Here is a 24,819-nt window from a genome sequence, read left to right on the forward strand (position 1 = left end):
CTCTTTCATTAATGAGTGCAAATATCATTTTTAACAGAGATTTATGGTCAAGAACATTAAGATGTATGGAAGGGGAAGCATGACTTTAAATAACACTTTGGAAATAAATGATTAGCTAACTGTTTCAGTAATGGGCTTAATTTTACCTTTAAACAACAAAAATAATAGCTTATATTTATACAGCACCTTTCATCCAAAAAGATCCCCAAGTGATTTACAAATAACCTACCTATGTATACAGGAATCACTTCACTGGAAAGCAGGCACACTGGGCTGATATGAGGCATTTGTTTAATAACTGCACAGTGCTGTATAGTACACGGTAAATTCAATGCACTTTTAAAATATTGATTTTACTATAGTTTATTTCACTAAGCTTAAAAGAATGTATAAAAAACAATGGACAGCCAGTCCAGCCTATGTAGCTAAATAAGAGAACCCTGACTCCTTGGTCAATTATAGTACAGAATAGCATCATACTATGGTTGCTCAATTCTGTATTCTTTACTTAGCCAAATCTTCTACTGAAAAGTGTGGGAGTTTTGCTTTTTTTACAGAGTGTAGTGTCAGAGCCAGTGTAGCATCATGTAATTCAATTTTAGATGGTCAGGACAAGGTTGATTTCAATCTCATTTGAGTTGGTAAATTTTCTGCTCTCTGGTAATAGTTTTGTTCTATTCTCTGTATGTGACTTTGTAGCAGTTTTGGACCATTATGTTTCCTCTTGGGACACTTCAGATCGAATGGCCTTGCACTGATATATTTAGCATAATATTACTTTGTCACTAAACTTTCTGACTTCAGGCATGCTCCTGAATCCTTTGCACACTCAACACTCCCAGCGACTTAAGGGAAATTTCAGGTGTACAAGGAAGGCAGGGATGGCCAATTGACTTTAATATGTTGATAAGGGATATATTTTCACCTGAACTTTTTATTGAGCATTTTTATTTGTCTCTCAGGCTAGGCAAATCCTGCATGTGAAAATTTATAATCACTGGAGTCCTTACGCCATTCTATTTCAGGCAAAATTCCCTCTGACATCAATGGGAGTTTTGCCCAAGTAAGGACTAACTGAGGTCTTCAGGAGTGGACTCTGGAAGAGAGGAATTGCAATATACCAGTTGTGAAGGTACTGACTCTGATTCTCCATTGCCCTGCACTTTCTGTAGGCATTGACATCTGTTCAAAGAGGGTGTAAAATGCTCTGACTTGATAGCATTTTACACTCATTTTGCACTCTTTGCCCTGGTGTAAACGACTAAACAAAATGCAGGGAGATGGAAAATCAGTCTCATTGGGTCTGATGCTCCTCTCACATCAGTGTGAGCAGCAACTCCGTTGAAATGAGTGGAATTATGCTTGTATAAAACCAATGTAGCAGCCTGATCTCACTTCCACTGAAGTTATAAAAGGACTCTTTCTGTTGACTTCAACAAGAGTTGGATCAGGCTCTGAGTGAGAGAAGAATCAGGCTCACTGAGCCAAAGCTAGAAACCCTTTTCTCACCTTTTACTCAGTCCTTACTCAGGCAAAACTCCTGTTGCCTTAAATGAGAATCTTACTTAAGAACTTTGGGATTTGGTCCACTGAATATATTTTAAAATTAGTGTTCACTTATGTAAGTATTTCTGGTATAGAAGTATTTTTGGGGTAATCTGCACAACAGTTATTGCAGAGCAAACTGAGTGTCTGACAACACTAAAGGAGCTAACAATGGTTGAGTTGATCTAAACAATTGTTTCCCCCTGACAAATACCAAACAAAGGACTTCTATGCAACTTAAAAAAAAAGAATTGTGTGCCACACTGCATGCCTTGAAGTGAAGGTGATTGGATCATTTCCAGATTGAATAGCGCCATCTACTGCAGCTGAAAGCTGTGTTATGTTCTCTGTGTTTGTGTGGGCTTTTATTTTTGCAGGTTTGCACAAGTTTAATAATATAGCGTAAATACCATACAGAAGTCCCATTTACTCTTAAATACTGTTGGGAAATTACTATAATTATTTAAAAGCCCAATATTGAATGTTGGTCCGAATAAAATTTTTTATAACTCAGCAGGATAATTGTGTCCAATGTGCTTTTACAAGAAGTCACAGTCTTCTTTTTTGAGAACTAAAATTGATCCTTTTTAGGTTTTTTTTTTTTTTTTTTTAAAGAAGTGTATTGCGTTCCTTTCAATACAGCTAGATAGAGATGTATTTTCCAGCTGGTTTTATTCTTCACTGAAATATATCTGTTACTTATGAGGATCTATTATTAAATCAGCAAAATAGTTACTTTTAAAAAGGGCCCAGGTAGTACATCAAATTTACAAAGTTCTGTTTTGTGGCTGAAATATTTTATGCATATTGTACTGTTTGATCAAAATCTTCTCTGGAAATGAATATACAAATCTGTTAATTTTTTATATGCAGTAAAGATGATGAAATAGGTGCAAAATAATAAGAAGCCCTTTATTTTTAAACAGTGGAAACATATTTTTCTATAATGATGATCGACTGATGAGACTAACAAAGGGATCACAACTAAGATCTAGTATTTTTGATAGCCCATGATTTAAAAAGTCTGGGCCTTTTCAAAGCACATTGAAAGCAAAGGGAATCTTTCCACTGACTTCAGTGGGCTTTTTTGGATCAGGCTCCCTAATGTCTTGAAGACCTGAGGCTGAAATTGCTCTGATGTATTCTAATTATTAATTTAATAATGAGTCATCCATATAATGTTAGGGGGGAAAAAAAGTGCAGAAAAAATAATTGTAAAAAGTTCGTTTTTTGACTGTGAATAAACTGCTTTTGGTAACAATGCACAAATGGAAGGTAATCCTGCAGTTATTGGCAACAGGAATAATAAAAATATGTTGGCTGATTCTTTAAAGAATATGAGATGGATACAAATTTAGTGACACGTAAGCAAACATGTTGGAAATATCAGGGGTCCGATCTTGCATGTCTCAGGGACTGGTGTGACTTGGGAATTTTCAGCATCTCAGACGATCATGTCCTATCAGCTCAAGTAAGGTCTCCTGAGTGCTGATTTGTGCCCTATCCACCAGACCAATATTTTTCATCTCTGTCAGGTGGGCAACCCCTTATTCAAAGTCAAACTTCACCACCCCCTTTCATTTACTATGAAAATGTGTCAGTGATAAGTCTAAGTAATTTATTTGTTTTCGTGTTTTGAGAACTTGACAGAGACTACTTAACCTTGAAGAGTAAGGGTGTGCGGGGAGTGGGAGAGCAAGATGTTTTTTGCTTTAGATCGTAATAACATTTTCAATTTGAACTCACGCCTCCTTCCCACACCAACTTGGGATTCGTGACCCACTGGTGGAGAAACACTGCACACTAGACCATCCTCTCTGCCCCACTAAAGCTTGAGTAAGAAGAGCAAGGTGTGTCCCTAAAAGAAGAATATGAGGATCGATCTGAGCAACATTTCTACTAAATTTAAAAGGGGCAGTGGGTGGGTTTTTTTTCCCATTTCTTTTGAAAAATCTGTGGCGGTGACATACTTTATTTGGTGAGCAAGTTAGGATCTCATGGGGTAGCAATCACTAACAGCCTGATCTTCGCCTCCAGATTAGGAAGTAGGGTCCTGTTCAAGCTATCTGGTAACATTTTCTGTAGTATAACCATTGACATGGAAAGGCTATGTTTCATGATGCTGCTTGCTGGTATTTTAAATTTCCATCCTTGGACTCCAAAGCTTCTTTTAGACCTCTGGAAATAAAGCTGTCGTCCTGCTAAGAAGAAAGCCTTTAATTGTCACTATTTGCAAATGGTCCCACCAGGCCAAGAGATGGGCCTTGCTAACCTGGCAGGAAGAACAGCAGAAAAGCCTACAGGATTTTATAAGAGAGCAGGCCAGCGTGCAGCAGCAATTCCTGCAACGAATGGTGAGTCCCGCAGTAGGGGATGGCACCTGGCCGCCGGGGTTGGGACTCTCTAAAATGGAGCCAGCAGATGACCTGGATGCCTTCCTTGAAATGTTCGAGTGGGTAGCTACAGGTGCCAGATGGGCATGGGCTACCTGGGCCCTATGTCTGGCTCACTATCTAGTGGGCAAAGCTCAAGCGGTCTATGTGGCATTGAGTGACAAACAGGCCTGGTACTATGAGGCGGTGAGGGTGGCTGTCCTAGACCAGGTGGGCCTGTCGGCAGAGAAATACCACCACAAATTCCAGTCGGCTCGATGGATGGGGGCTGTGTGGCCCCGGACATTCACCCAGGGACTGATGGACTGGGCCACCCGCTGGCTGAGGCCTGAGATGCAAATGGTGAGAGAAATAATGGACACCCTAGTCCTAGAATAATTGCTATAGGGCCTCCCTGATTCTATCCGTGTCTGGGTCAGGCAACGTCAGCCAAGTACAGTCGATGCAGTGGTCAAGCTGACTGAGGAATATACAGAGGCAGATATCCCCCGAAGGAACGGCCGACCCTATAAGGACATAGAGTGGGGGAAAAAAACTGAGGGAGCCCCTCCCGGGGAAAGGCCTGGAGAGGAAGAAGGAGGAACCCTGAGAAGCTCCCAATAGAGCCGGTGTGATCGTTTGCTGGCAGTGCAGGCGACCAGGACATAAAAAGCAGACTGCCCAGACATGGAATGTGGGTGGGCCGAATTTTACAGCTGGACTAATGCTGGAGGGAGGGAAAGGGGGCAGAGGCTGTCCACCATCCCAGTGAGGGTGGGAAGGAAACCCCAGAGGGGCCTGGTGGATTCAGCTTCAGCCTGCTCGCTCGTCCAGAGGGGGCTGGTAAAACCGCAGTGGATAATTCCAGGTGCACAGATGGCCCTGGAGTGTATCAATGGGGACAGGACATATTGCCCGATGACCCAGGTACCCCTAGAAGTACAGGGCAGATTTAAATGGAAATGGGTCGGGTAGTAGAGGAGTTACCATACCCCGTTGTGTTGGGTATGGACTGGGGCCCTCTCCCTGGAAGGAAAAAGGAAAGGTTCCCCAAAGAAGGGGGTGGGGACCCCTAGACTGAGAAGGAAGGAAGGAAGATAAGGAAAAAGAGCAGGGTCCTCAGGGAAGTGAACACGGAAACCCTAGGCAACAGATCCCCGATAGGACAGAAAGAGGGGAGGGAGGTGTGGGGGAGAACATAAAATGGCCATACTGAGTCAGACCAAAGGTCCATCTAGTCCAGTGTCCTGTCTTCCGAAAGTGGCCAATGCCATGTGCCCCAGAGGGAATGAACAGAACAGGGAATCATCAAGTGATCCATCCCCTGTCACCCATTCCCAACTTTTGGCAAACAGAGGCTAGGGAAACCATCCCGGTTAAAAGCCATTGATGGGCCTATTCTCCATGGACTTATCTAGTTCTTTTTTGAACCCTGTTATAGTCTTGGTCTTCACAACATCCTCGGACAAGGAGTTCCACAGGTTGACTGTGAATAGTGTGAAAAAATACTTTCGTTTGTTTGTTTTAAACCTGTTGCCTATTAATTTCATTTGGAGGTGTGTGACAGGGTGCTGGCTAAGGAAAACTGAGCCAGTTCCTCTGTCACACCAGCTCCAATCAAGAAAGGGGAATTGGAGCTGGCTGAGTAAGCCCAGGCCTGATTGGCAAACAGGGAACAGTTGCGGGCCTTGTTTAGCCAGGGGCTACAGAAAGGCTGGTAGGAAAGAAGCCTGGGGGAGAGAGGAAAGGGAGAAGCCAAGGAGTTAGACGGCATGGGACCGCTTCTCTGTAAGACTGAGGCTATTTGTAGCTACAAGGTGGTGGGACAGTAAACTAAATAAAGGGCACGGGTGATTGCACCAACGCAGAGGTCTCTGGCTGGTTTGTGGGCGCAGCAGGGGCAGAAGCTAGAGGGGCCCAGCTGCACCCCATTACAGGACTATTGGATTTCTGGACTGTCACCGGCAAGTAATAAAGTTCTACAGGCCAAATTCTGCCTTGAGTTCCAGCTGCACTGTCCCATTGCCTTTTGGGGATTTGGCAGGTGAAACTCATTTGATTCTTAGGGCTGGTCTACACTAACTCCCCAATTCGAACTAAGATACGCAACTTCAGCTACGTGAATAACGTAACTGAAGTTGACGTACCTTAGTTTGAACTTACCGTGGTCCAGACGCAGCAGGCAGGCTCCCCCGTCGACTCCGCGTAATCCTCTCGCCGAGCAGGAGTACCGGAGTCGACAGAGAGCACTTCTGGGTTTGATTTATCGCGTCCAGACAAGACGCGATAAATCGAACCCAGAAGTTCGATTGCTTGCCGCCGAACCAGCAGGTAAGTATAGACATACCCTTAGTAAACCATCCTGTTGTTGATACCCAGCAAGCAATGGAACCATGCTCTTTCTTTTAGCTGTGTGCGTTGTGTAGTGCTGAAAGGACATGGCTCTGAATCTACACAATGGGCAGATCTGAGAAGAAGGGCTGGTTGGAAATTTTAGGCAAAAATGAAATTTCAATGAAAAACAGAAATGAACAGTTTCATGAGATCGCCCCCCCCCCCCCTTCCTGTTTTCTCACTAGAGGCTAAGTAATAAGGTGCCATTTTTACATAGTGACTTTTCATAGTGGAACCCCACTTTACCGATTAGATACAATTGCTTCTAAACACTTTAATAAAGGGATAGAAAGCAGTTACTAGCATTTGGGGCAGTTTTAACAACCATGCTTGCCCTATGAAGACAACCCACTCTTCAGTTTGATAGCCAGACCTTTAGCTTCTTTGTCTATTCATGTGCCTGGGAGGAGTGATTCAAAGTCCGTCATTAATTAGTGATTTTAATCTAGATTTCCTTTTCAGCACTAAAAGGTCACTGTGCCCTTGAAGTGCTAGCAAAACAAATGTCACAGGTTTGCACAGTAAGTTGAGGACCGTGACTAAGCAGCCTCTGAAAGTGATTTCAATAGGAGAGGAGTCATTTGGAGGAACTGGTAGAAAGAAATTTCCCACTGCTTGAAGTGGTGCATTGGGCACTGAACGCACATCAGAGCTCTGGGGCCGATATAATTTATTATTATAGTTTATGTTGCGATACTGCTCAGAGGCCCCTTCCCGCTATTAGGGCCTCATTGTGCTAGGCACTGTACAGATGCATAGCAAGAGACAGCCCCTGTCTCCAACAGTTTGGTGATTGGAATATTCTGGAAGAGCTGGCAAGGGAATTGACACTTCCTCTAGCCAGCTGGGGCGGAGTGCTTCCTGACAATGGAATGACTTTACTGTTATGTTGACCCTTTCATTAAGGCCAGACCATATAGTACCTCCAAAAAAGCGCTGCTACCTCTTGAGTGCCAAATTCCCCAAATTGGTTCCTATGCCTTCTGGGTCCCAAAAGCCCCAGTTTTCCTCTACGCAGCTGCCAAAACCTCTAGCTCCCTTCTTGAAAACTTTTCCAATGTAGTTAGGGATTGTCAAAAGAAAAATTTGTGGCCCACTGAAACTTGGAGCAGCATAAGACATTGATTTTCATATCAAAATAAGTATAGCACAATGGCTGAGTCGACGGGTCTATTATTCATTTTCCTATTTGATTTAATACAAATCTCTATTTTGAATTCATCTGAGTCTTCCACAGAATTTTCATTTTGCTGCATTACCAAAACCCAGGGCCTTGCCACAGAATTTGGGTTCAGCTTGCCACATGGTACGTGGGCTGTGTGTCACTGATTGTAGAGGATATGGAAAAAATAGAAAGTGTGCAGAGAAGAGCTACAAAAATGATTCAAGAGCTGGAAAAAATGCCTTATAGTGAGAGACTTAAAAAGCTCAATCTATTAGTTTATCAAGATCAAGAGGTAACTTGATTACAGTGTATAAGTACCTTCACAAGGAGAAAACACCAGGTACTAAAGTGCTGTATAATTAAGGCTACGTTTTAGTCATGAGTATTTTTAGTAAAAGTCATGGACAGGTCTCAGGCAGTAAGCAAAAATTCATGGCCCGCGGCTTTTACTATATACCCCTAACCAAAACTTGGGTGGGGAGCTGCGGGTGCTCTTGGGGGGTGGTCCGGGGGTGCCGCAGGTGCTGGGGGGTGGTTGCATGGGCAGCGGTGCATGGCCCAGGATCCCTGCTGGTGCTGGGGGGGGGGAGGCAGGCGTGGTGCATGGCCCAGGACCCCTGATGGTGTGTGTGTATGGGGGGCCTGGGATCCCTGCTGGTGCTGGGGGGGGTTGGCAGGGCTGGCAAGGGCTCCTTACCCGGCTCTGCATGTCCCTGAAGTTCCTAGGTGGTGGAGGGACCAGGGGGCTCCACTCACTGTTCCTGCCACTGTGCCACAAGCACCGGCTGCTCAGCTCCCATTGGCCGGGAACCGCAGCCAATGGGAGCTGTGGGGGTGGGGACTGTGGGCGTGGGCAGTGCACGGAGCCTCCTGGCCCCTCCGTCGCCTAGGAGCTGCAGGGCCATGCCAGTGGGAGCTGGGGAGCCCCCCACCTTGAGGTAAGCATCCCCGCATCCCCCAACCCCTTCTCCTAGCCCTGAGCCTCTTCCCACACACCCAAACTGCTGCTGCTGGCCCAGGGGCTGCCCGGCTCGGGCTGCCCCTGAGCCAGCACCAGCCGCTGCAGAAGTCATAGAAAGTCACAGAGGGTGAAATTCTATGGCCTGTGTTTTACAGGTCACACTAGATGATCCAATGGTCCGTGCTGGCCTTAAAGTCTGTGAATCTATGAGAGTATGTGATATGAAAACCAAGATCTATTTAGGGTTTGATACCACGGTCATCACCATAGGCTCCAAGCAGCCAAAATACATTTTTTTTAAAAAAAAGCAAATACAGCTAGACATGAATCAAAGAGATTCTTGGGTTGCATGGTGTTACTATGGGAAGGCTGATCAAAGAAGTGGGTTTCACATCTTGCTCAGAAGGTGCTAAGGTTTGTGCTTATCCTGGCTGCAGGTCCATTGTTCCACTGGAACCTAGCTATTGTGGGAAGTTGTGAGCACACAAAGTATTGTAAGCAAGACACGAGAAGTAATTCTTCCGCTCTACTCCGCACTGATTAGGCCTCAGCGGGAGTATTGTGTCCAGTTCTGGGAACCATATTTCAGGAAAGATGTGGACAAATTGGAGAAAGTCTAGAGAAGAGCAACAAAAATGATTAAAGGTCTAGAAAACATGACCTATGAGGGAAGATTGAAAAAATTGGGTTTGTTTAGTCTGGAGAATGGGAGACTGAGATGGGACATGATAAAAGTTTTCAAGTATATAAAAGGTTGTTAGAAAGAGAAGAGAGAAAAACTGTTGTCCTTAACCTCTGAGGATAGGACAAGAAGCAATGGGCTTAAATTGCAGCAAGGGAGGTTTAGGCTGGACATTAGGAAAAACTTCCTAACTGTCGGAGTGGTTAAGCACTGGAATAAATTGCCTAGGGAGGTTGTGGAATCTCCATCATTGGGGATTTTTAAGAGCACGTTCGACAAACACCTGTCAGGGATGGTCTAGATAATACTTAGTCCTGCCATGAGTGCAGGGAACTGAACTAGATGGCCTTTTGAAGTCCCTTCCAGTTCTATGATTCTGTGAAAACGAGAAGGTCCTTCAGGTAATTTGAGTTAGTCTTATGCAGGCTTTGAAGATGAGGGTCAAACCCTTGACTTTGACCTGGTTTTCTATAGGGAGCCAGTGGAGAGAGCAGAGTGCTGGGGCTGAGGTGCTCTCAGCAAGCTGCACTGCTGAGCAGGATGTGCTGCTGTGTTCTGAACCAATTGCTGGGTTTTTCAGGTCAGTGGCTTCAAACCGAGGTGTGGAGAACTACAGAACTCATACTTGGGAGTTATGAATGCACGGGGCACTGTGCTTAAATTTGAATTGGAGAGGAGGGAATGCAGCATCCTCTCCAGTCATAGAAGCAAACAGGTTATTTTGTTTTTGTGTTTTTTGCAACCAAGGCTATTTGGGTATCCAGAAGCAGGAAGTCACCCAGGTGAACTCCAAGGCTGTGGACTAGCCTAATCATCTGAGGACAGATACCCTCAATGAAGGGTCATGTTACAGAGGTAGCAAATTCTTCCCACTAGCATCGCCTGGGTTTGATCTAATCTCCCTAATCTGTTAGGGCAGCTCTTCACTACGGAGGGGGGGGGTCGATTTAAGATACGCAAATTCAGCTACGCGAATAGCGTAGCTGAATTCGACGTATCGCAGCCGACTTACCCAGCTGTAGGGACGGCGGCAAAATCGACCCCCGCGGCTCCCTGTCGACGGCGCTTACTCCCACCTCCGCTGGTGGAGTAAGAGCGTAGATTCGGGGATTGATTGTCACGTCCCCACGAGACGCAATAATTCGATCCCCGAGAGATCGATTTCTACCCGACGATTCAGGCGGGTAGTGTAGACCTAGCCTTAGTCTATGTAGCAGTGTGATGAATAGGCAAAAGCGGCAGACAGAAGTCCTCTAGAGCCCCCAAGTGGTTTGCTTTGAATACTACAGCCTAACTATTTACTTCAAATGTTCAGTTCAAAATTAGCTAGGGAAAAGTGAGGCTAGATTTTGATTTCAGTTACACCAGTGTAAACCTGAAGTAATTCTGCTGATGTGAAATAGAATTATTCTGGATTTACCCTGCCATAATTTAGTTCAGAATCTAGCCCTGATCCAGAAATTTACTTTATCACCCGAGTTATCTTCATATCAATTGAAAATATCTTACCACGTTCCTCAGCTATAAAAATGCTAGCATGTAGTAAGTATACCAGTATCCATGTGGCTATGCCACATGCATTGCTTATGATGAGCAAAATACCTGGTGTAAATAGTTGCAGCTCCACTGAAGCCATTAAACTAGCGAGATCTGTATACATAACTGATGGAGGAACAGGGGGAAAGCAATCTGTTGGTCCATACTTTAGCTAGAACTTTTTACATTAGGAAGGGAGACAGGGCAGGAAGAGTTACACAGTTCTGCGTTTTTGCTTTTCTGGGAAAAGACTACGATTGCAGTTGTGGTAACAGTAGATCCAAGGGGTTTCAAAAAGATTGTACATCAAGACCTGCTTTACCAGCTTGAAATTAGCATATGCTTATCTCTAAGTATGTGCTTAAATCCCACTGGCTTAATGCTTTTCTGAATCAGGGCCTTGGAGCGATTTAATAGCTTCTTGGATTCTGCTCAGAGTAATGCCCCTTTAAACTTTATGATGTACTGTCACTTTATATTTTTCTATCAATATGGGGAATTTTAACTTCTGTAGGAACTTTTTGATGTCAGCTAGGACTATATTGTCCGTTTGTCCACTTTTCCTGTAAACACTGTTGGGCTTTCTCCCATGCCACTGCTTTTACTTGGAAACGCCCCCCAGCAAAATTCTCAGAGCCATCACCTTATCCTCATTTAAGTTTCTATTTAAAATTTCCCTTTGCTATGTTGCTTGCAATTCACTGCCACCTGGCACTGCTTAGGCTGGTGACCGCTTGAGACTGCTGTTATGACTAATTTATGCATGCACACCTGTCCCTAATCTTGTCCTCCCACCTCCCGATTGTTTATTCACCTGTTACACATTGTCTAGATTGTGCGCTGGCTGGGGCAGAGACTCTCTCTGTGTTACAGTATTTAGTTGTGCAGTGCCTCACACAATCGGGCCCTGATCCCTGGCTGTGGTGTCTAGCTACTATTCAGTATCAACAATAATATTAATTGTTGTTCCTGTCCCTTTTATATTTATTAGCTTTTTCAGATGATAAAAGGTCCAGTTCATTTTTAGTCTGAGTTACCTTCTACAAGAGTTTAGAGGTTACGATGACTCTCCGATGCCTTGCACCTTGTGCAGTCATTTATGCTTGTGCAAAGTTATGTGTAAAATGCTACCCAATTAGAATGGTAACATTCTGCACCCACTTTGTACTCCCTGGCCTGATTCTTCACTGTCCTGCTTTGGGTAGCCATTTATACCTTATGCAAAGGGGATGTAAATACTACTCAGGACATGGGCACTGATCCAGCAAAGCACTTCAGCACATGCTTAGCATTAAGCATCAGAAAAGTCCTATGGGCCTGATCTAACTGATTGAAGCCAGTGGGAGACTTTCCAGTGGCTTTAATGGCAACTGGTTAAGCCCCATTGATTTCAATGGAGCTATTCATGTGTGTAAAGTTAAGCATGTGCTTTAGAGCTCTTCTGGTCTGGGGCCATCCTGTTGTTGCTATTTGGTTCTTTACCAGAGGCTGCTAGGAGACTGCTATTTCTGTGTCTGTTTTTGTGCTAATATAGGTTGCAGAGCTTTTTTTAAAGCAGAAACGGGTCCCAGGGATGTTTTTGTCACTCTAAAGTTCCACAGCACCATGTGGGAATGGAGCTAGAGGTCCGTGCTTATGCAGTTGAGAGGTAGGTCTGTCTTGCATGGTGCTCCCTGTCCCTTTGAATGTAGTCATTCCTGGTGAGCCTGGTGAATAGGAGCAATTCTTTATCTCATCCCCTTGGTAGAGAGAGGTAGGACTTTACCTGTAGATCCAGCTAGGGTCAAACTGATAGGAGCTTCCACTTCATCAAGCTTTTACCCATTTCACAGACTGTTTTCATCCGTACCAGCTCCAACACAGGTCTATATCTAGTTAGAAGTGGCTACTACTCTATTACAATTGTTCCTATGTGTCTGCCTTTAATTTATGGCAAGCAGGGGGAGAGATCTAGATGCGGATTTGATGGAAGCAATTCTGTTATGGAATATGCTTGAACTGGCTTTTCTTTTTTACTTCTTAATTACAATTTCCCTCAGTATTAGCAAAATACATGTGCCAGGATAAAATGTTTTACAAGGATTTCTTCTCATAAATTCCACTGGGATTTAGCTAAAGCCTAATTACTTCCCGTAATTGGTATGTGCCACATTGGGAGGCTCAGGCCAACTGCCGATTATGAATTGTCCTTACTTTGCTAATGCTTGCATTTTCTTTTTGGCAGGTAATATTTACTGAGCCAGATGGTGGCCATTACCATATTCATAATGTTTTGTGTAACTGCTGAAAAATAAAATCACATATGCACCAATGGAGTTTCTCTCTGATGCAGCTATTGCCCAAAGTGACTAGACTGTTCGGAAATTCGTAAGAACCTTTTCTAAGCTCCTACTTTCATGAGTGTGAGTCCTCACACTCCAATGGCGGCGTGGTACATAGGTGCACTGCCATAGACACACATTAATTTCCTGGCGGTGGCTTGAATTCTGGTGTCTGCCCAGTCTCATTTTAGTGGTGCCCATTCAAGCGAGAGTGGGATATTTATGATCTTGTGCAGTATAAGTTAGGGATCTTTTTTTGTGTGCTCATGCGCTCTCAGGCAAGCACAGTTTGAGTGCTCAGAGCCTGCAGCTCTGAATACCTCTTTCCAGAATGTTTAGGTGGCAGCTTATAGAAACAGGGGGAAAAAATGTACCATGAAACCATCTCCCACTTGCATGTCTCTCTGAAAGATGCTGCGTAAGAAGAGCTATTGGAATATGTGATGATGTGGCTTGACGGTAAAGAGAACTTCAGTCTTTATAGGGCTGAAGGGAAAGCAATGAATAGGGTCTATATGTTTAAGGGTAATATTTTGGCAGTGGAATTAGGGATAGATTGGACAGGAAAAAAAGACATTGTGGCAATCGGGCACCAGCACTGAGAGAAAAAATGATTTTGTGTTTAAGGTACTAGACTGGGATGCAGTGGATCTATGTTGAGTTCCTACCTTTACAATGTTGAATAAATCACTTCATCTTTCCATTCCTTAGTTCTTCACCTGTAAAATGGAGGCAATAATACTTCTTTTCCCAACCCTTGGTCTGCCTTGTCTATTTAGATCATGAGCCTTTTGGGGGCATCTCCTACTGCAGGCATGTACAGAACCTAGCACCACGAGTCATAGTCTCATTTGGGGCTTTTGGGTGCTACGGTAATACCAGTAATAAATAAAAGTGGGTCAGAAAAGTGTCTAAGCGTCAACTGCGTATAGTTATGTGATATCTGGTTTCTTTTTTTCTGCATCACCTGCATCTGTTACAAGCTTGAACAAGTGACAAGCAATTGCTTTTAGATTTTGTTTTACATAAGGTTAGAAGAATAGACGGACAAGGTAATATATGAAATGGAAAATAACGTACACCATATTTTTCAGGATAAAAATTAGTACAGGAATATTGCCAAGCTGTTTCCTTAAGGAGCATTTCAGTGTATCAAGGAATGTGTTTATTATGCTGAAAGAGAAGGGATCGCAAAAGGAGGCTGCCCTCTTCCGATAGCTGTGAGAGGAGGACAGTGCTGTTCATCTGACCATTTTTCACTGTTGCTGAACTTGGACAAGAAGCCATTTCTGGCCCTACATCATGGGCGGGGCAAGAAGGAGCCAAAGAAAAGAAAGATGGGTCACTGACTATGTTAATAAACATATATGGAAAGTTATGTACCGATGTCATGCAGCCTCTGGCTCCTGCCAAATTGCTATTGTAGCCCTTGGTTTTGCAGTCTTCTGGATATCCCTCTAGTAGAGCAAAGAAAAGGCCAGTGTGCAGCAGGAACAGGGTATGCAGAAAACGCTGCAGAGAGCCTGGTCTGAGAGGTGTGAATTGTCTCATTTATCTCTAAGAGTTAAGTCTGATGCCCACTGACGATGATTTAAATTGTTAACTATTCCATTCCTCAGGTAAGAGTGGAGAGGGAGGTTCAGAGAGAGGAGCGGCGAAAGCTGCCTAAAAGTGTGTGTGGGGGGACTGGTGCCTGAACTGTGGCCCCACCCCTGCACCACCCCTACCCAGAGGCCCCGCCCCCACACCACCTCTTCTCCTGAGGTCCTGCTCTCACGCTGCCTCTTCGCGCCCAAGACTCTGTCCCCCGTTCACTCTTTTCTGTCCCTCCCCCTGTCTCTTGCCCTTATGGCCAGTAAAAAGTGATGGGGCCATAGCCCTCTGACCCCCCACCCCGTTCCTGCGCTCCAGCTCACAGACCTGCACAATTTACTGAGTGATGTCTCATTGTGATGCCACAATTGAGTGGCATTTAGGAGATACCACTCTGTATTTTTTTCTCCACTCAAGAAGGAGCCAAGCCAAGGAGCCTAGAAGAGGCCATGGACATGTTCGAGCCCCATGGAAGGCAAGTCAAGCTCATGGAGCTATTCTATTCTATTGTATATGCTCATCACTGTAGTATCGGAGCACCTTCCAGGAGTGCATTGAGCAATGTCACTAACACCTGTCATTTGTTTGCTCTCTCATCCGCTCTCCTGGGGGAGAAGTGTCTGCAGTAGTGTGTTTTGGTTTGGAATTTTTAAAAATCTCTCTCTCTCTCTATACTGTTACTACATGTTTATGATAGAGAAGGCAGGTCTAAGAATTGCATCTTGAGCTTGGAGTGGAAAATGGGGAGGTTTGTGGTAGTCCTTAGTTCCTGGTGCAGTTCATCCCATGGTCTGGGATCAGCCCCTGAGAAGGTTCTGTTTCCTTCACAGATAAGCTTTGTCCTCATAGCAGACAGTCCCATTGTGTCAGGGTCTACATCACAGAGCTTTAGTCAATTGGTTAGATAGTCTGAGCCCAGGCCATTGGGCACTGTGAACTTGATTTAATAGTCTATGGGAAGCGAGTGTAGGGAAAGGAGGACGGGTTCAATGTTCTTGTGGTAGCCAGTGTTGTTGAGGCAACTTCTTGCAGTGTCCTTGTGACGTTGTGCAGTCTATATGGTTTTATAAAAACATGATAATAAGTGAATATAATGTAACTGGAATAGTTTTATAAAAACATTATATTCACTTAGTCTCATGTGTTTATAAAACTATTTCAGTTACATTATATTCACTTATTCTCATGTAACTGGAATTTGCTTCATTCAAAAGGTCTCTTGTAAGGTATCATTACAAAGCTTATAATCTACTGAGTGTGATCATCCTATTTGTATAAATGTACCACTCTTGTATCTGAAAGTAGAAATATAAAATATAACTCTGAGGGCCTATTGTAATTATGCGAAGTGTGGGCCATTAATGATGGTTGAGAATCTTGATGACTCCCATTGTCTGCAGATGGCTGTGTTTACCTGTGAGTCTTCCTGTATATGTGTGTGCTGGCAAGTGGATAATGAAGTCTTGCAGTGACATGTGATCATGTCACCTGAACTGGAATCCATCTTTTCCAGTGAGGGGGGGGGTGAAAACACCCAGAGGGACAAAGGGTTCCCGCCTTATGCAAAAGATATATAAAGGGGTAGAAGAGAACCGTGGGGAGAGGAGCCATCATGAAGAATCCCCTAGCTATCACCTGAGCTGGAACAAGAGCTGTACCGGGGGAAAGAATTGTGCCCAGGCCTGGAAGGGGTCCAGTCTGAGAAAAAACTTACTGAAGCATCTCTGAGGGTGAGATTATCTGTATTCAGTTTGATTAGACATAGATTTGCGCATTTTATTTTATTTTGCTTGGTGACTTACTTTGTTCTGTCTGTTACTACTTGGAACCACTTAAATCCTACTTTCTGTATTTAATAAAATCACTTTCTACTTAGTAATTAACTCAGAGTATGTATTAATACCTGGGGGAGCAAACAACTGTGCATATCTCTCTATCCGTGTTATAGAGGGCGAACAATTTATGAGTTTGCCCTGCATGAGCTTTATGCAGGGTACAACGGATTTATTTGGGTTTAGACCCCATTGGGAGTTGGGCATCTAAGTGCTAAAGACAAGCACACTTCTGTAAGCTGTTTTCAGGTAAACTTGCAGCTGTGGGGCAAGTTATTCAGACCGTGGGTCTGTGTTGGAGCAGACGGGAGTGTCTGGCTCAGCAAGACAGGGTGCTGGAGTCCTGAGCTGGCAGGGAAAACAGAAGCAGGGGTAATCTTGGTACATCGGGTGGCAGCTCCCAAAGGGGTTTCTGTGATCCAACCCATCACAGTCCTCTTAGCTGGAGTTTCCCAAGTGCTGAAGGCATCATGCCTACCCTGTTTCCCCGAAAATAAGACATCCTCCGAAAATAAGGCCTACTTACAGTTTTGCCTCTCGTTGTAATATAAGGCATCCCCCCGATAATAAGACCTCCCCGATAATAAGGCATCCACCGATAATAAGGCATTTTTCATTTCTGAAAAATAAGACATCCCCTGAAAATAAGACCTAGCGCATCTTTGGGAGCAAAAATTAATATAAGACACTGTCTTATTTTCGGGGAAACAGGGTAGGTGTATTGCAGCTCTCTAGTCAATGGTATATTGCAGTGGTGTAATCAGTGTCGCTTGGAGAACACACATGATAATATTCCGAACATCTGCACAATCTGCTGTGAACAGTTTCTCATTCTGGCTACTTCTCCGGGCTGTCCAGGCTGAACCCTGGAACTGAGAATAGGGGACTGTCTCTCAGGTGCTCTCAGTGCTCCCACTGCTGACACCCATGCTGTGTGGAGGAGGAAGCTGTCTGATTCAGATGAGCATGGGGCAAGAGGTGGACCTGGTATAGGGGTAGTAGATTGAGACAAGTAGCCGGGGTGGGGAGGGGGGAAGAGAAGACAGGGACTGGGAGTTCAGGTGTGGGGGCAGACTGGAACTGGCTGGGCAAGGAGACTGGGAAAAAGGAGGCAGTGGAGGGGAGGGAACTGAGAATGGCTGGGTAGAAACTGGGACTGAGATGATAAACATGAGGATTGAAGACTTGGATTGGCTAGGTGAGGAGAATAGGGCTGGGACGAAGAACCAGGAGTGGGGAAGAGGCAGGATTGAAACAGGGACAGGTTGGAGATGACAGGGCAGCAGGGGTCAGAAGAGATTGTGCCTACTAGAGTACACTCCCCTCCAGAGCTTGGAATGGAACCCAAGATTCTTGAGTCTTATGTTTCCTCTGTCCTCAGCAAGTGTCTGTGAAACCCACTGGCAAAGTGTGTCTTATCTCCCTATATGGCTGATCCACACAGAGGATGACAACCTACTGCTGCTATCAGTTACTCTGTTGGCTGCTTTGGAAAATTGGATTCTATCTCTGCCTTGGCCAAAGAGTCCCTGTGGGGTGCTAGGCAAGTCACTTAAACCAAACTTTTTAGAGGTGGTCATTAATTGTGTGTTCCTCAATGTCTGGCTGCCTGACGGGAGACCCTAGGGCCTGATTTGCAGAAGTGCTGAGCGCTCCCAATTGCAGCTGAAATCAGTGGGAGCTGTGCTTTGAACATATCTGTACTCCGCAGGTCCTAGATGTCTCAGATTGGGCACCCACAATTAGTGGACACTTTTGACCTTAATCTCCCTGTGTCTCAGTTTCTCATCTGTAAAATGGAGATAATACCACTCCCCTAACCTCACGGGGGAGTTATGAATATAAACCAATTAATGGTAGTGAATTACTCAGATACTAGAGTGATGAACGCCATAGGAAAGTCAATGAGGAAATTATGAATTCTGTCTTCAGAGCAGAGATTGAACAGTTGTGCAGTAAATATGGTTTATGGGAACACATCGAACAGTGAGGATAAAAGCAAATACCTAATGGCTGCTCATTAGGTAAATCACCATCCATTCCATGGACTGAATGAGGCAGGAGGAGTCCTATGGAAAAAATAGTATGTGAGCATGTAATAAAAAGATTGCATCATAATGCGCGTGCACAAGGGGGCTGAATTAAGACAACCTGAATTCTGGCATTTCCTAACTTTTCAGTGCTCAACTTTGCAACCCTAGTAATGTTCTTTTAACATAGTTTTTGTGTGTAATATGTAGGTGTGTGGTACCCATTAAGCCTGGGGCTTTAACAAATGCTGTTCGTCTGCAGGTATTTTACATACAATTCTTCACTGTCAGAGGCATAAATACACTTGCAATTTCCTGCCTACCATTTTTTTGAATGTTATTTTGACTCAAATTTGAATGAATGTTCTGGTGTTCATTGCTATGAAATCGGGTGATTGTACAATGTGTGGAAATTGTTAGCTTGAATATGTAGCTCTGTTGTGTAGTAAGAAATCGGAAGCAGAATTATTTGGTAGTAATAGATTCTACATAGTGTGTCATAGTTATATTATGTTGAAAAGTTACTGATATGAGAAAAGTGCATTTCAAGTTTTTATTCTGTGTTGATAAGTGTGCAATTTTTTTGCAGTTTTGAGGGTGCAGAGTTAAGATCGAGTGGGCATTGTAAATCAGTTGGAGAGAATGATCTGTGGTTGTGTGGCGGTGGGAAACTGATTTGCTGCGTATCCTAGTTTGATCTTTCAGGTGATGTACAAAAGTCAGGTGACTGTATTGACTCTTTTAGATCTGTCCCTAGTCTTTGATCCTGCTGGCCATGAGGTACTGCTGGTACAGGGTAGCATCTGAATATTCCTCAGCTAGATTCAGCTACAGCTAAACAGATTTATTGTCTGTCTGTCTCATTAAGGTTCTTCTTCTTCTTCTTCTTCTTCTTCTTCTTCACACAACCTACTCTTTTTGTGACCTGTGTTGTGTTATACAGGTCAGGCTAGGTGTTCCCTTCTGTCTTTAACATCTATGAATCATTGGTAGGTATGCATCTTGCAGTCTCGAGAGGCCATGGGTATGTGCCCCTGAGTGGTAAAGAATTTACTCAGTTGGTTTTATGGCAGCCATGGCTGTGGCTGAAAAGACCTACTCAAGAGAGCCAGTCTCTGCCACAGCTGACACATTTGAAGGGAATGTTTTGCCATTTTGGGCTCTGCCTTCTGTGAGCTCTTTTCTCCTCTGCTAGGCTGGACGGCTTCGTCTCGTAACTCCAGAGACCTTTGTTTAGCTCTTGTTTCCAAAGGCTGCGGTCCTGAGTGTGATCATCCCAGTTATCCACATCAGGTCTCGCTTGCACACATCCTTGAAAAGAAATTTTGGACACCCTTTGGATCTTTTTCCAGATGTCAGTTCTCCATGCAGGATGTCCTTTGGGATGCACCCATCATTCATTCGGCACACGTGCCCAAGCCAGCGGAGGCATTTCTGTTTGCAGAGTGTTGGTATACTGGCCCGCTTGCGCACCTCAGTGTTGGTGACTCTGTCCCTCCAGGAGATGCCAAAGATTCGACGAAGACAACAGTATAAAATATGTGTTTTACAAAAAGTAATTTGCTTTTTTTTTAATGTGACCACTATATCCTATCTCCAGCAGATGGTGCTAAAATCTTAGTATTGTGCCTATCAAATAAGAGTTGTAACAAAAGTAAAGCATAAGGCTTTGCTAGAACACAGAAAAATTAAATATGTGAACAGAATAGTGCCACTTCTTTTCAGTGAATACCCTACTTATATGGTCCTGGTTGCATATAATATTATTCTAAGATGTTTTCACAGATGTGCACGCCAGGTCAGCCACCCTTACTCTTTAATATCAACAATATTTTTCAATTCTACAGCATCTTCATTCTGGACGTCCCAAAGTTCCTCACAAACAGGAACTTACTGAACCCCACAATGTGCCAGAGATATTGTAACAATTTCTCACCTCCCTTTCTACAGGTGTGGAAAGCAAGGCACGGAGAGTTATCCACTTATCACACAGGAAGTTTGGGGCCAGGCTTCTGACTCCCAGTCCTGGCCTACAGGATAATCCTTTGTCCCCTAGGTCAGAATCCTTTCCCCAGTGCCTGTAAAAACAGTCAGAGGAGTCTGATCCATATGACACGTCAGAAGTATTGAGCCCAGTCACATGAGCCAACTCTGCCATCGGAGACTGAGACTTTATAACCTGATCCGAGTCACTGATTCCATTGGCTATTATTACCGCGCCCAACCTGACTAGCTCAGCTGAGTACTGGGGAACGCTCCCAATGGAAGAGGGAGAATCTTCTTATCCAGGTCAAAGAATGGTAGTGGAGCCACTCCATACCCAGCACCAGGGTGGATAAAAATATCAGCATTTAATTTTAGTAAAAAATCAGATTTTTAAAATTTAAATTGGATTTTTTATTTAAATGAGAAACAGGTTTATTTATTTAACAAATGCTATTTTCAATGACATTTGAATTTGATAGCCTAAACTTATAATCTATTAAAATCATTTCAGTTAAATACAAATAATAATATTAAGCAGTACATATTTGCCTCCAAGCTTTAAAGAAGGTCATACTGCTGAACTGGCAGTAGTCACTGGCTAACCACCTGAAACCCCTGTTTGCTGAAGTGCTAAACCAGCTTTTGACAGCAGTAGCCTCCTCTGCAGGTGCAGTGAAAATATTTTCTTCATTTCAGATTATTCAATTGGTTCAGTTCAGTGACTAGTTCGTTCAGTTCTTTCAAAGTTAAGAAATCAGTTGGGAGTGAAAAAACAGGAAAGCTTGGTTTCCGCTTCCAATCTATGAATAAGCATTCGGTATGACAGGATGAGAGCTATTAGTTTTAAAATCTTGAAGGACATAGTGATCGGAAATAATCAGTTCAACTCACTAACGAGAGCTAAAAAGAACAGGAGTACTTGTGGCACCTTAGAGACTAACAAATTTATTTGAGCATAAGCTTTCGTGAGCTAAATTTGTTAGTCTCTAAGGTGCCACAAGTACTCCTGTTCTTTTCGCGGATACAGACTAACACGGCTGCTACTCTGAAACCTAACGACAGATAATACTTCCTTTGTCTAATAAGTCAGTTAGTTTTAAATGCAAAACATGTTCTGATAAACCTTTTTATAAACTTTTTTTCTTGTATATCCAGCACATTTAAGGGAGTTTTATTTAAATAGGGTAAAAATCTGTTTTTGATCATTTTTAACTGAATTTGAATTTTCATCTAGACAGAGCTTGACAAAAATCCCAAGTAAAAACTTAATCATCTAGTAAATAAGAACTGCATCATTCAGCATTTTCTAACATAATAAAGACCAGAAAAATTAAAAGCCAAATAAATGTTAAGTTAAGATATGCGATTGCTTAAATACATGTGTATAGACATAGTGTATGCTCCTGGTTAGCAGAAAGAAACACCATATTTAGTCTAAAGGCTATATTTAGTTGCAAATCATCATATTTTAATGGTTATCTACCAATGAGAATCAGGCTTTCTTTAAAAAATATACTATAAAGTATAAATGAAAACACGATTAACATCAATGACTTAAATCAAGGTTTCAGTTCCAACACTCCATTTAATACACAGTGCCCAGATAAGGGAAGTAGCAGATATTAAACTGATAAGAACAGATACTTGATTTTAGCCAAGCCAAGAAGCAAACAATGATAAAAACTTCCAAGATCTTCACATGTTAATTAATGTAACATCAACCCCTGAAGGCTCCCAAGAAAATGATAGAATAAAACTCTTGAAAAGTATTAGACAAAATCTCTTAATAGGGCTATTAAGAACAAGCATCAAAGCTGAAACAGTTTTAAAATCTCATTAACATTTGATGATATAAGTTTGTTTACTTTTTGTATTTCACTCAGCTAGGACAGTGAAATCTCTCTGTCTCTTTCTCTCTCTCTGCTGTCTATCCTCTGATACTTATAACTATTGTATCTGAGTGTCTTACTTTTCACTTCCCTTTACACTATAATATCAATTTCACAGTGAAATTCCTTTTTTTTAGTAAACTGGTTCCATTGAATAAAGAAATTTCTGTTCCTCTCTCATAAAACCTTCTAGGGTAACAAAACCCAAAAGTGAGACATACATTTTTTGAGAGTGTCCCTTTAAGCCCCACTATTCATGAAGACTTCAAATGGCCAAATCTGGCTTCCCCAAAATTGTTAAAATCAGTTCCATTCTGTTTCAATTTAATTGTCACTTCCTCCTTCCTTTATACACGAGTAAACAGAAAACAACAAACAGCCATCGAAGGAAAATTGTTAGGATTAATTTGCTGTACAAGTGAGACATTCATCATTTTCTGAACTTGGTTCATTTGGTGAGTAACAACGAAGCATGTGGGACTATGTATGGGATGTGCTAAGACATTGTCAATGCGCCAGATGGCTAGCGTTTCAGGCATGGATAGAACAGTATATGTTGCTAAAACTTGGCCTTGGGAGCTGCATTCACCCTTCACAATACATTAAAAGGCCAATTTCCCCATGCTGATAGTGTTGTTACCATGCTGGCTTGAGTCCATGACTTCAGAGGTAAAGAGCCACTCCGCACTCTCAGTCCACTTGTTTTATGCGTCCAGAGCTGCCAGACATTTCAGACATTCTGTCAATCACTGATTTCCTGTCTTCATTCATTACTGCAGCCATTACTTTCCATCTTGGAGCCAACCTGGACATTTTCGAGCTTCATTTATATTTCCAAATAGGATGGGCACATTTTGTCCAATTGCATCTTACTAGCCACTTTCTGGTATGAGCCAAAGTGCACACAGATGGAATTAATGGGCTGAGTTCTCTTTTCATCTACATCAGAGGAACTTCTTAGAAGTGAGATGTAATTGAGCCTAGCATTTGGCCTCATTATCATTTATATTATGGTAGCATACAGAAGCCACAACTGTGCCAGCAGCTGTATAAACACATAGGACGAGACAGTCCCTATGCTGAAGACCTTACAGTCTGACAGTTTAGATAGATAAAGGGTGGGATGGGACACAGAAGCACAGGGAAATGAAAGTACATGCCAACGTTTGCATAGCAGGCCTGTGGCAGAATCAGGAATGGAACCCAGATCTCTTAAATCTCAGTCAGATCTCTGTCCATGAGACCATGCTATTGCTTTCTTGCCTTATGTGGTCACCCTCCAATAGCAGCCTTAAGTACATGAGAAATACAGTGAAATCTTGCGCTAATGACCATATAGAGCTGGAAATCTGCCCAAAGACCCCAGTCATGAATTGGGGGGTGGGATCTATTTTGCCAGACAGAAAAGGACAGTCCAAGCCCAGACGTGTATACAGTATTGCAGCCAAATCATGGATGCCACCTATGAAGAATCTCTATGCTTTTTTCCCTGTACCCCCACCAGTCCACTACTGTGTCCACAAAGGGCCAACCACAACTTAGTCCTCGATGATTTTTAACTCTTTTTAAAATGCATGTCTATAGTTCAAATACAATTAGTAGTGTTTATATGCCAGCACATGCCACTAGAAGCAAAGGACAGGTCCTACCAGCTAACATTTATAATCCCCGTTAGGATGCAGTGATGATTTTTTCCCCCCCATCAGACAAATCCCTGCCATGTCAAAGGTCCTGTAATTGATCTTTGTCATTAAATCCAGTAAAGCCCAAATTTACAGATCTACCTTGTTTCAGGCTAATGTAGATAAATGAGGTTCATGGTAAAATATTGACTTTTTCTTGCCACCTATGCACCTCAGCACTTTATGCGTTTGATTAACATACAAGAAAGGCTGTAAAATCAAATAAATGACTGCAAGGAGCAACTTTTATGCTCCTTAAGTGATCTATGAGATGTAGCTATTTATAGTCAGGTGGGGGATGGGGAAATCTAAATGTAAGCCAATTCTAGGAATGCTGATACAGGAGAGTTGGGGGAAAAATTGATATTGGCGTGAGGAAACTTCTGTAGTGAAAGCCAGAACAACATGTAGTAATGTAATACTCATTTTTTCTGTGCCTACACCATAGTATATATCAAATACTGTCAAACGCTGAATACAAGCAATTTTACAGACATAAGAAACAAGGTACAATGTTTTAAACAGTGAGGATAATTAGCCATAAGAACAGTTTACCTAGGGTTATGGTAGATTTTTCATCCCTGGAAGATTGCATGTTTAATGAAGATTGCATGTTTTTCTAAAAGAAGTGCTCTAGTTCAACTACCAGTATTGGACTTGTAGAAGGAACAAATTTACTCCTATAGCCTCTGTTATGCAGAAGGTCAAACTAGATGCTCACAATGGTCCCTTCTAGTTTTAAAATCTGTGTACTGAATTTAATACATTCAAACAGAAACAAAAATGCACATGGTATTGCCATCGCACTGTTATATTATTAGGAATGGCTGC

General features: G+C 42.9%; 1 non-coding gene across 1 annotated transcript; it reads right to left on the reverse strand.

The window, feature by feature from the left end:
• Nucleotides 1-21,903: 21,903 nt before the first annotated feature.
• Nucleotides 21,904-22,088, reverse strand: LOC117871426. The gene has a single exon (XR_004644229.1). It is a non-coding gene; the product is annotated as a U2 spliceosomal RNA (small nuclear RNA).
• Nucleotides 22,089-24,819: the final 2,731 nt, after the last annotated feature.

This window comes from Trachemys scripta, chromosome 1 (assembly GCF_013100865.1).
Source record: "Trachemys scripta elegans isolate TJP31775 chromosome 1, CAS_Tse_1.0, whole genome shotgun sequence".
Classification (NCBI taxonomy): domain Eukaryota; kingdom Metazoa; phylum Chordata; order Testudines; family Emydidae; genus Trachemys; species Trachemys scripta.